The sequence below is a fragment of the Echinops telfairi genome, unplaced genomic scaffold (assembly GCF_000313985.2).
Source record: "Echinops telfairi isolate 266 unplaced genomic scaffold, ASM31398v2 ScPeMD7_7423;HRSCAF=8461, whole genome shotgun sequence".
In the NCBI taxonomy this organism is placed as follows: domain Eukaryota; kingdom Metazoa; phylum Chordata; class Mammalia; order Afrosoricida; family Tenrecidae; genus Echinops; species Echinops telfairi.
This window is the reverse complement of record NW_022111323.1, coordinates 1,662,786-1,673,672: the sequence shown is the minus strand read 5'-3', so window position 1 is coordinate 1,673,672 and position 10,887 is coordinate 1,662,786. Positions and strand designations below refer to the sequence as shown.

Sequence of the window (10,887 nt, the reverse complement as noted above, 5' to 3'; positions counted from 1 at the left end):
ATACCATTTACAATAACCACACACAGATTAAAACTTAGAAATAAACCTAATTAAAGAAACAAGAGACCTATACAGAGAAACCTATAGAACATTACTATAAGAAACCAGAAAAGACCCACATAAGTGGAAAATATTCGTGCTCATAAATAGGAAGACTTAATATTGTGAAAATGTCAATACTAAACAATCTACTGATATAAAGCAATCCAATACAAATCCTAAATACATTCTTTAAATAAAAAACTAATCATAAATTTATATGGGTAGAAAAAAGACTCATGATCAGCAAATAACTTAGCAAGATGCTAAACAATAATGTCGGGAACCTAAGAGAATAAACGTGGATCTATGGTCCTGGGTGGACACTTTGAACATGTTTCTAGCCAACTCTTGATGATTCAGGAAATTTCCCCCTAGAATCAATCCCATGCTCAATGTAAACAGAGCTCAATCAATTAAGAAATTAATCTGTACAAAGGAACAGCTCATGGATTGCAGCTCATAGATGGACTATACTAGCATAAACTACTATTATCAACAGTGCCTTACATTATGCCATTGGATAAATTATTGATGTTATCGTTGCAATTGCCTCATACCTCAGGAGGATTATTGATAATGTTTTTCTTTTTGGTTTGTTTGTTTGTTGGTGGTGATGGTTTTTGTTTTTTGTCATAATGACCACAAAAGTAAATCAGAGTAGTTCATAACTGGTGGTCACGCTCACTATTTCTGTTTTCTGTTCTCTTAATCTGGTCTTTTAGAGTATGGATAGTTAGGTTATACATTATTTATGCCAACTCCAGGCTGCTTTGTCAAGTTATCCTCATGTGGTTCCATAGGTTGTGTTATCCCAGCTATTGGGGATGTAGTGCTGCGTGCGTATCAGAACTGATCTCACTTGGCTTGGGCCCAGAGCCACGTTATATCACTGCTCATGTCAGATAGTACTAGGTTGAAAGGAAAGAATACCAGAAAAATGTGTGTTTTATTGACAATACAAAAGCATCTGACTATGGAGATAATAAACTATGAATAACCTTGAGAAGATAGTGAATTCTATTTCATTTTCTGAATCTGTTTTGAATTTCTGGTAGCTCCCTGTCAATATATGGTGCCACTATTTTTGAATGACTTTCAGCAAATTTTTTCTTGCATGTGATATTAATGCTTTTGCTCATTAGTTTCCAAGTTTTGTTGGATCAACATTTTTTTAATAGGCAAAAGATGGATTTTGTTCAAATTTCTTTTTATAGGTGACTTTTTCCAGGAAATCATCATCTGTGATTAAGTAAAAGAACTGAACAGAAAATTTCAAGAGGTGGCTCACAAAGAAAAGGAAAAATATTATAATAAAATATACAAAGACAGAGTAAAAAAGAAAAACAAAAACAAAAAGGAGGGACTTGCTCAACATATATTAAACTGAAAGAATTAAGGAAAAACTCAAGCATCAAGTTGCAATATTGAATGATTTTATAAGCAAAATATTGAATGGTACAGAAAGCACCAAAAGAAGAGAATACAGAGTCACTGTGCCAAAAAGAACTAGTCAAAATCCCACCATTTCTGGAAGTACCATATGAGCAAGAACTAATAGTTTTGAAGGAAGAAATTCAACTTGCACTGAAAGCATTAGTCAGAAACAAGACTCTGGAAATGTATGGAATACCAATTGAAATGTTTCAACAAGCTGATGAAGCACTGGAAACACTCATTTGTGTCAGGGAATTTGGAAGACTACTACTTGGCCAACTGACTGGAAGAGGTCCATATTTGTGCCCATCCCAATGAAAGGTGAATCAAGAGAATGCTCAAATTATAGAACAATATCATTAATGTCACAAGCAAGTAAAGTTTTGCTGAAGATCAATCAATAATAGCTTCAGCAGCACATTCACAGGGAGCTGCCAGAGGATCAGGCTGGATTCAGAAGATGTGGAGCAAGGGACATCATTGCTGATGTCAGATGGATCTTGGCTGAAAGCAGAAAATAGCAGAAAGATGTTTGCCTGTGTTTTGTTGACTATACTAAGGCATTCGACTGTGTGGATCATAACAAAATATGTTTAGCTTTGAGAATAATAGGAAGCTCAGAATACTACATTGTGCTGATATAGAACCTGAACATAGAATAAGAGGTAGTTGTGCAAACATAAAAAGGGACTGCTTCATGGTTTAAAATCAGGAAAGGTACGCATCAGGGTTTATCCTCTTACCACACTTTTTCAATATTTATGCTGAGAAAATAATCAGAGAAGCTGGGTTATATGAAGAAGAATGTGGCATCAGAATTGGAGGAAGGCTGATTAAGGACCTGAAATATGCAAATGACACAACCTTGATTGTTAAAAGTGAGGAGGACTTGAAGCAGTTGCTGAGGAAGATCAAGGATTGCAGCCTTTAGGATGGATTACAACTCAGTGCCAAGAAAATCAACAACCTCACAACTGGACTAGTAGGTAACATCATGATAAACATATAAAACACTGAAATTGTCATGTATTTTATCTTACTTGAATCAACAATCAGTGTTCATGGAAGCAGCATTCATGAGATCAATCATTCCCCTGGGGTAGAAGGAACTTCAGTTTTTATTTGGTGGGTACAAGTGAGGCAGCGCAGGGCTACCAAGGCCTTCATGAATGCAGAGCCCGCCACTTGTCCAAGGGTCCACGGTTAGGGATGTATGTGACTCCACAGCCATCTGGGATGAGGCGCTTCTCAGCCACCATATCCTCAAACTTATCAACATTAAAATTGGTGAAGCCCCACTTCTTGGAGATGTGGATCTTCTGGTGCCCAGGGAACTTGAACTTGGCTCTGTGTAAGGCCTCAATCACATGTTCCTTGTTTTGAAGCTTGGTGCGGATGGACATGAAAACCTGGCCAATGTGGACTCTAGCCACTGTGCCTTGAGGTTTCCCAAAAGCACCTCACATCCCAGTTTGGAGCCTGTCAGCCCCAGCGCATGATAACATCTTGTTGATGCGGATGATGTGGAAGGGGTGGAGCCACTCTCGGATGTGGAAGCCATCTTTGCCACAACTTTTCACCATGTACTTGTTAGCACATATGCGGGCAGCCTCCAGGGCTTCAGAGGAAAGCTGCTCATACTCATCTGACACCATGTGGCCAAACAGTGGGAATTCATCCACCTTTGCCTTCTTCCGGCCCAGGTCAAAAATGCGAATCTTGGCATCAGGGACACCTCGACAGAAGCGGGACTTTGGGTAGGGCTTGTTTTTACAATACCAGTAACATCGGGCAGGGCAGCGGCCCATGGCAACACCAAGATCAAGGTGGCACGCTGAAGGAAAAAAGACACTATGTTTCTAATTAAACTCTTACACCTAGTTTTTATCCAACCCCTGGTGATCCAGTCCATGTTCCACAGATTAATGGGACCTTAAGCCCTGTTTTTTCAAGGTGACCAACATCCTTTATAGACTACAACAGAAGAAGAAACCCCACAATGTAGAAACGACACTGAAACTGACCTCTCCCTAAGCTCACCTGCAGCCCTTGGACTTAAGGTCAAATAACATGGCATGAGAAGAAGCAGTTCACAGCTATACCAAGGGTATCGAACTGGCGGTCATCAGGCTACCATATATTTATTATTTCAATGTCCTTCTTATTTTATTAGATATATATTAATCTGGTAGGCCTAGTTCTGCCACTGGCAATGATTATTATCAAAAGTTTCACCTTATCACCAATCCCCATTGTTTGTGTACATAATATCCAGTCATTTAAGAATTTAATCTGTACAAGTAAATAATTCATATATTGTAATTCATAGCCAGCCTATGCTTCAATAATCTCCTTTTCTCAACTATATTTTAAATTCTTTACAGTTGGCTAAATTAATGATAGTATCAATAGAATGACCTTATGCCCCAGGAAGATGATTGATAATGTTCTCTAAAATAAAAACACAATGATGTCTCTAAGGTGAAACAGAGACATATATGGCAGTGGTATAATGATAGATATTCAGATCCATGGATAAGAATATAAATCTAGAAATAAAAACAGCAGTATAAAGACAACTGATCTTTGATAAGGACCAAAAAAACATCAAATGGGAAGCAGATGCCTCTTTTTATCAAATGGTGCTGGAAAAACTGCATATCAACTGCAGAAGCATGACACAAAACCCTTACCTCACTCCTTCCACAAGAACAAATTCAAGGTGGATCACAGACCTCAAAGTAAAACTCCAAAGTATAAAGATAACCAATGAGAAAATTGGGACAAAGCAAAGAACCTTAGCGCAGGGAATACATGGGCTATCAGAAACAAGAAAGGATACACACCCAGAGGAAGATAAAACAGACTAGTGATACATACTAAAGATAAAACACTTGTGTACATTGAGAGACTTCATCAAGATAGTAATAAGAGAGTCCACAGACTGGGAAAAGATATTTAGTAATGAAAAGACAAATGGTTAATTACTAAAATCTACAGAATCTTGCAAGCTTACAACAAGCAAAAATCCAATAGCCCACTGAAGAGGTGGGCAAAAGATTTGAATAGAAGATTAACAAAGGAGGAAACTTGAATGGCAAATAAACATATGATAAAATGTTCCCAGTCATTTGGGAAATGCAAATCACAACAACTATGTGTTACCACTTAACATCCACAAAGAAACCCAATTCAAAAAAATAAAAAACACCAGAAAGCAACAAATGTTGGAATGGGTGTGGTGATATAGGAACTCTTGTTCACTGTCGGTGGTCTTGTAGATATGTATAGTCACTTTGAAAAGCCATTTGGTGTGGTGATACCTAAAACAGATGAGAATCGAGTCACCTTATGGCCCAGTAATTCCACTACTGGGCATGTACCCAGAAGAAATAAGCAGCAGACCATGACCAGACATCTACTCTTCAAATGTTCAATTCTGTTCAGTTCACAATTTAAAAATTTGGAAAAAGCCTGAATTTCCATTAATAGACAAATGGATGAAAAACTCTGGTATATACAATCAAGGGAATAATATGCATCCCTAAAAAATAGTGATGAAAAAATGAAAGCTCATCTCATGGAAAGAGTTGGAGTATATTATGCTGAGTGGTTAGCCAAGCACAAAAGGTCAAGTACAACATGAGTCCACTGAGGTCATTTCAAACAACAGAACGGCATTGGGGAAAATGCACACAACACAATTCCCGGGATGAGGATCAGATACTCTGAATTCAGCCAGACCAAACCCAGTGATACAGATGGCTTCTGTGCTGAAAGGCATCTCCCCCCATACACCCCTTTATGTGCTTTTAAGGGGGTCGGGGAAGAAAAACAATGGCAGTGGGAGGTCAGGGCACTAATGCACTCAAGGGGAGGGGATTGTTTATATCTCCACAGGAAAGGGAGATCGAGATAGACCTCATGCCTTGAGGGCAATGTTCATATACAGAGCAGATAGTTCCCACAGATAACTACAGGGCAGGCCTCAGGTCTAGACTTGATGCCCTCTCCCTAGATGACAGGGCTACACAGGAAAACCCAGAAGATACAGTTCTCGGAGAGTGGCCCATCTGACCCACCCACATGGGGGCAAACCAAGAGGGAGTGAGTGTAACAGATCAGGGAATGGAGCGAAGCCACTAAGTCACCTAGGAATCCCAATTGTAGACTTCTGACTGGGGGGTGGGCGGGGACTGGACAGCATTCCACACCTCATCTGAACTTGTTGGGGGTTACTCAAAAGAGAGCAACACTGAAACTCTAAAGGAGTGATGGGCGAGGGGTGGGGGTGGGGAGAGTACTAGACTGCTACATCCCTGAATGTAGGAATAGCAATGTGCATCTTTCTAACACAAATGCTGAAGAATGAAAGGGTATATGGGTTGGTAGGTAAGCGGCCCCGGGATATGGAACCCTGGAAGAAAAGGGGACTGAACTGATGGATTATGGCTGCCCTTCTTGGTATTTAAGAGAGAGATTTGTCTGCTTTGTGTCAGGATCCGTAATAGACTTGGGTCTATTTGTATGGACTTTCTTTTTATTTATTTTTGGTATTTATCTGTACGAGATAGGCAGGATAGATGATCCTGTGAAGACAGGGACAGGACTGATGGTTCCTTGGTGGAATGGGAGGGGAGGAGGCAGGGGGAGGTGAGCGGTGAGCCAATAAGGAAGGGGGCAGGGAAATAGTAAGGGTTCTAAAATAGATGGTGAGGAGGGTATACCTTATCTGATTATGTTTGATCAATCAAATCGTATCTGAGAGGTGAACGATGGGTAAACATGATGATGGGGCAGGAGGATTGAAAAAGAAAATGAGGAAAGAAGAAGAAAGGGGAAAATATAATAGGTAAATATATAAATATAGGTGTACTTGTTTATATATGTATATATATATGTCAATACAAAAGAAGCAGATGAACTTTGGGCCTCTACTTAAATCTTACCTAAGTACAAGAGTAGTTTGTTCTAATAATGTGGAATTTTATGATACTTACCTTCCCAATATGATCGCTGAAGACAAAATGCATGCATAAGCAAATGTGGTGAAGGATGCTGATGGTGCCAAGCTATTAAAAGATACAGCGTCTGGGTTCTTAAAGGCTTATAGTTAAACAAGTGGTCATCTAGCAGGGAAGCAACAAAGCCCACATGGAAGAAGCACACTCAGCCTGTGTAATCATGAGGTATAGATGGGAATAGGAATCAGAATTTCCAAAACAAGCAACCAAATCGATGTGAAGGAGTGTGGATGTAGTGGAGACCTAAAACCCACCTGTAAAACAATTGTACCGTTCCTCTCAGAAGTGTCACATAAGGGATTATAAATCCAGTGTACGGTGTAGCACTGATGAAACACATAAATATCCTCTAGTTCTTTAATATTTTCTCCCCTTACTATTATGGTTTTTGCTTGTTTTTTCTCATTAATCATGTTAGACTTGTGTGTGTTCATTTGTGTAATTAAGATTGTTTGATACATGAAAGATACATAACTCTTCAGAAACAGTAACAAGAGTAGTGGTTCCCTGAGTGTATATGAAATGGGGAGGAAGTGGGGAGCTGGTAGTATTGATAATGGCATAAACTCACTTGAGGGGAGTGAACAACTGAATTGTATGTGAATGGATATATTAGATGGTGTTAGATATGGCAAAAATAAATAAATAAATAAGGTTTTCTGAGGGGTAGGGTGGGGGAGGAAGGGGACAAAGGGGAGTAGATATCAAAGAGTTCAAGAAGAAAGAAAATGTTTAGAAATAGATTGTGACAGCAATTGTACAATAGTGCCTGATGTGATTAAATTATGGAATGTTATGATAGCTGTAAGAATTCCCAATAAAATTATTTTTTTAAGAAAAAGGAGAAGAAAGGAAAGAAAATGGAAAAGGTAGTGAAATAAAACAATTAAAGGAACATTTTTATTTAAAGAAATTTTTAAAATTTTCTTTTCAAACGAGCATGACTGAAAACGAATTTTAACATTTTAAAATCTACAGAAAATTTTTTTTCCTTAAAAAATCATGGATGTCTCTTTGTCTTTTACCTCAGCCTTGACCCCTTTCAAAGCATAAAATGCTGTTAACTGCTTGGGTAGGTTTGGAGGGAGAAAAAAAAAAGCCTGCAATTAAATTAAACATGAGTATATTTATTTTTCTGTATGCAATTGGGAGTATGTCATTGGTCTGTTTGATTTTTTTTCATTTGCTAATACATGTGGGAGATTTTTCTAGGTGAATTCATAGAGATTTATCTCATTTTTAATGGTTGCATGGTGAGTTTTATGAGTGTGCTGTTACTGAATGAGCCCTGTAGTTAAATGCAATAACAAACAATGCTGCAGTATTAAATAAATATCTCTCTGCGTTTTTGTCAGATCATTCATAGGGTGAATTTCTGACCATGGGATTGTTGGACTTGAGGCTGAGTGCATTTAAAATATTGCTAGAAATATCTGCATATAGCAGTAACCATGCAAACAGTGGATGGCAATATCCCTTTTTCCAATGATGAGCATCATCCAACTCAAATTGCTGATCCTCTAATAGAGATGACAAATGCTACAGTTCACTGTGTTAGCTAAAACTAAGTTCTCTCTTGTTAGCTAAAACTAGGTGTCACTTTATATCTTAGTTATTAATATGCCCATTTTTGAATTATTAGTTCATGTATTTTGCTCCATTTAAAACTGGACTCTATCTTTTAATTGGACTGTAAGACAACATGGCTTATTTTACCCATTGATACCTGAGTGCTGAAGCCAGTCTAAAATGAGAACTTTCTTAAAACTCCTTCGCATTGATGCATGAGTGCTGAAGCCAGACAGTCTAAAATGAGAATTTTCTCGAAACTCCTTCGCATATTCACTGCAGCAGCACTCTGCCCTTTTAGATGAAATAACGTTGCTCACTTTCATTCACTGTCAATAGCCTGAGCCTGTATCATCAGCTCATTGTCCTGTACTTTGTAGGGCAACTTGAGAAACATGCCTTATTTGGCAGACTTTGTTGCATTCAGTTCTCCCATCCTGCTGATTTTTAAGCTTGTACTTTAAACCTCCCTTTCCAATCACATGGCCCATGTCTCCAGTTGAAAACATGAGCAGTGTATTTTGAAAAAGGCCCTATGGCCCTTGGTCAACCCTTCAGGTCTGGAACTGAACACCAACCTGTGGCTCAGTTTTCAGCCAAACAATGGACAGGTTTGTGAGGAGAACAACAACACTAGGGAGGTCTGCACACCTGAGTTATCAACCAGCTGATATACAAAGGGCGGCATTGACCCACAGACAAAGTGTAGCAGGGTTAGGAAAGAGGAGGAATGGAAAGAGGAAAACACAAGGAAGAAGTGGTATATACGATGTTGCATCATGGGGTTTGCAACCAATGACATGAAACAAAATGTGTATAAATTGCTGAATGGAAAACTGATTTACTCTGTAAATCTTCACCCAACTCACAATAAAAATATATATAAAAAAAACAACACCAAACAAAAGGAATAGCAACTGGGGTGTTAAAGTCTTGTCTTCAAAGAAGCAGCCAGGTAAGTGAGGCGTCAACTAAGTCCACATGGAAGAAGCACATCAGCTTATGTTATCCAAGGATTGTACATAATATAATCCTAATACAAAGGAGAGAAGTGAATCAGAGCTTAAATTGTGAACACCTGGTTTTCTGTGGAATTCCAAAATCTATTTTCAGGATCCACACATAGATTAAGCCTCCAGTGACATCCTGGTGACCAGGAATGTGAATAACCTTGTTATCAGACAGAGGGTGTTGTTCTTTTTGTTGTTGTTAGGTACCATCCAGTTAGTGATCCTATGTGCAACAGAGTGAAACATTGCATCGTTCTGTGTCATGCTCACAATTGTTCCTATCCCCAAGCTCATTGCTGCAGTCACTGTGTTAATCGATCTAATTGAGGATCTTCTTCTTTTTTGCAGCTCATCCACTTTACCAAACATGATGTCCTTCTCCAGGGAGTGGTCTCTCCTGACAATGTGTCCAACGTATGTAAACTGAAGTCTTGCCATCCTTGCCTCCAAAGAGCACTCTGCTCTTACTTCCTCCAATACAGATCACTTTGTCCTTCTATCTGTGCATGTTACTTTGAGTATTTTTCTCCAGCACCACAATTCAAATGCAACTATACTGTTGAGATAGTTATTTTATTGTGCCAACCTAGCCGATAAACACATGTGGGATTAATTTAAGGGTGGAGAGATAAATGGCTCGGCAAACCTCGTCTTTCTTGTCTCTTGCTCTTTGATCATTGGACCAGTGTAGGGCTGCCTTGCTTGTTCTTTGCCTCAATTTGCAAGCTACACTACTGTGTTAGTCTAGGTACTTTGGAGAAACAAATCCACAGCAACTCATGTATAAGAGAGAGTTTTATGTAAAGAAAATGTGCATCACAAAAACATCCCAACCCAATGCTGCCCACGCCCACAAGTCCAACATTAACCCATTAACCCAACACCAGTCCACAAAGTCCTCCACCTCACAACACAGAGGCAATGATGCCGACTGCAGGAGGAAAGCTGAGTCAGTGAACGAACAAGCATCTCAGCACTAGCAGGAGTCTCCACACGGCTGCTACAGCGCCCAGGGCTGCATCGGGGTAGGTCCATGTAGCTTCTCCTTGGGGATGTCTTGTAGGAAGTCAATCTTGCAAGCTGAAGCAGGTAACTGCTAAGGCAGCTGCACCCAGTGCAATCATCACAAAACAAGAGACCTGAGAACTAGAAAGGCGAGGCTTCACCACCCATTTATTCCTCCGCCTTTCAACCAGCCCCACATGTGATTATCGGCCAGGCTGGCACAATTAACTAACTCAACTACCTATGGGACACCTAACCCATGGACTGAGTCGCTGTAATTTGAGGTTCCTTCAAGATCAGCTTTGCCACACCATTGGAATTTACATCTCTTGAGCTGGAGACTGTCGGACCCTGTCATCTGTCTAACTGTTGGTTACGTGCCTTGCTGTTTGGTGCCTGTGCCTGGATATCCTGAATTGCTCTACAGAGGACGACCTGGAGGCCCTCAAGACTTGAAGGACTGCCAGTGTCTCACAACTGTCTCATGGGAGTGAGTTGCACTGAGCCATTTGTACTGCTTTATAATTTAATTAACTGTTTGTTTCTTATGTTATATATCTATCTGTATAAATATATATATAATTATTAGCATTCTGGTTTTGTTTTTCTAGAGAACCCTGTCTAACATATTTGCTACCAGGTGTACTTCTAGAGAAATAAAATCATAAATATGGGCTTCTTAAATTGGCTCTCCAGCCTGATTAGTCTTAACAGCACTAAAAATGCTAATTCAATGCCCCAAAGCATGGATACGTCTGCTACTCTTACTAAACCATGGTGTGAAATAGCAAAGCTAATACCTA

The 10,887-nt window shown here is 39.4% G+C and overlaps 1 pseudogene; it reads right to left on the bottom strand.

Moving 5' to 3' along the window:
* Positions 1–2,602: 2,602 nt before the first annotated feature.
* On the bottom strand, positions 2,603–3,284 carry LOC101647379 (annotated as a pseudogene).
* Between the last annotated feature and the right edge of the window lie 7,603 nt (positions 3,285–10,887).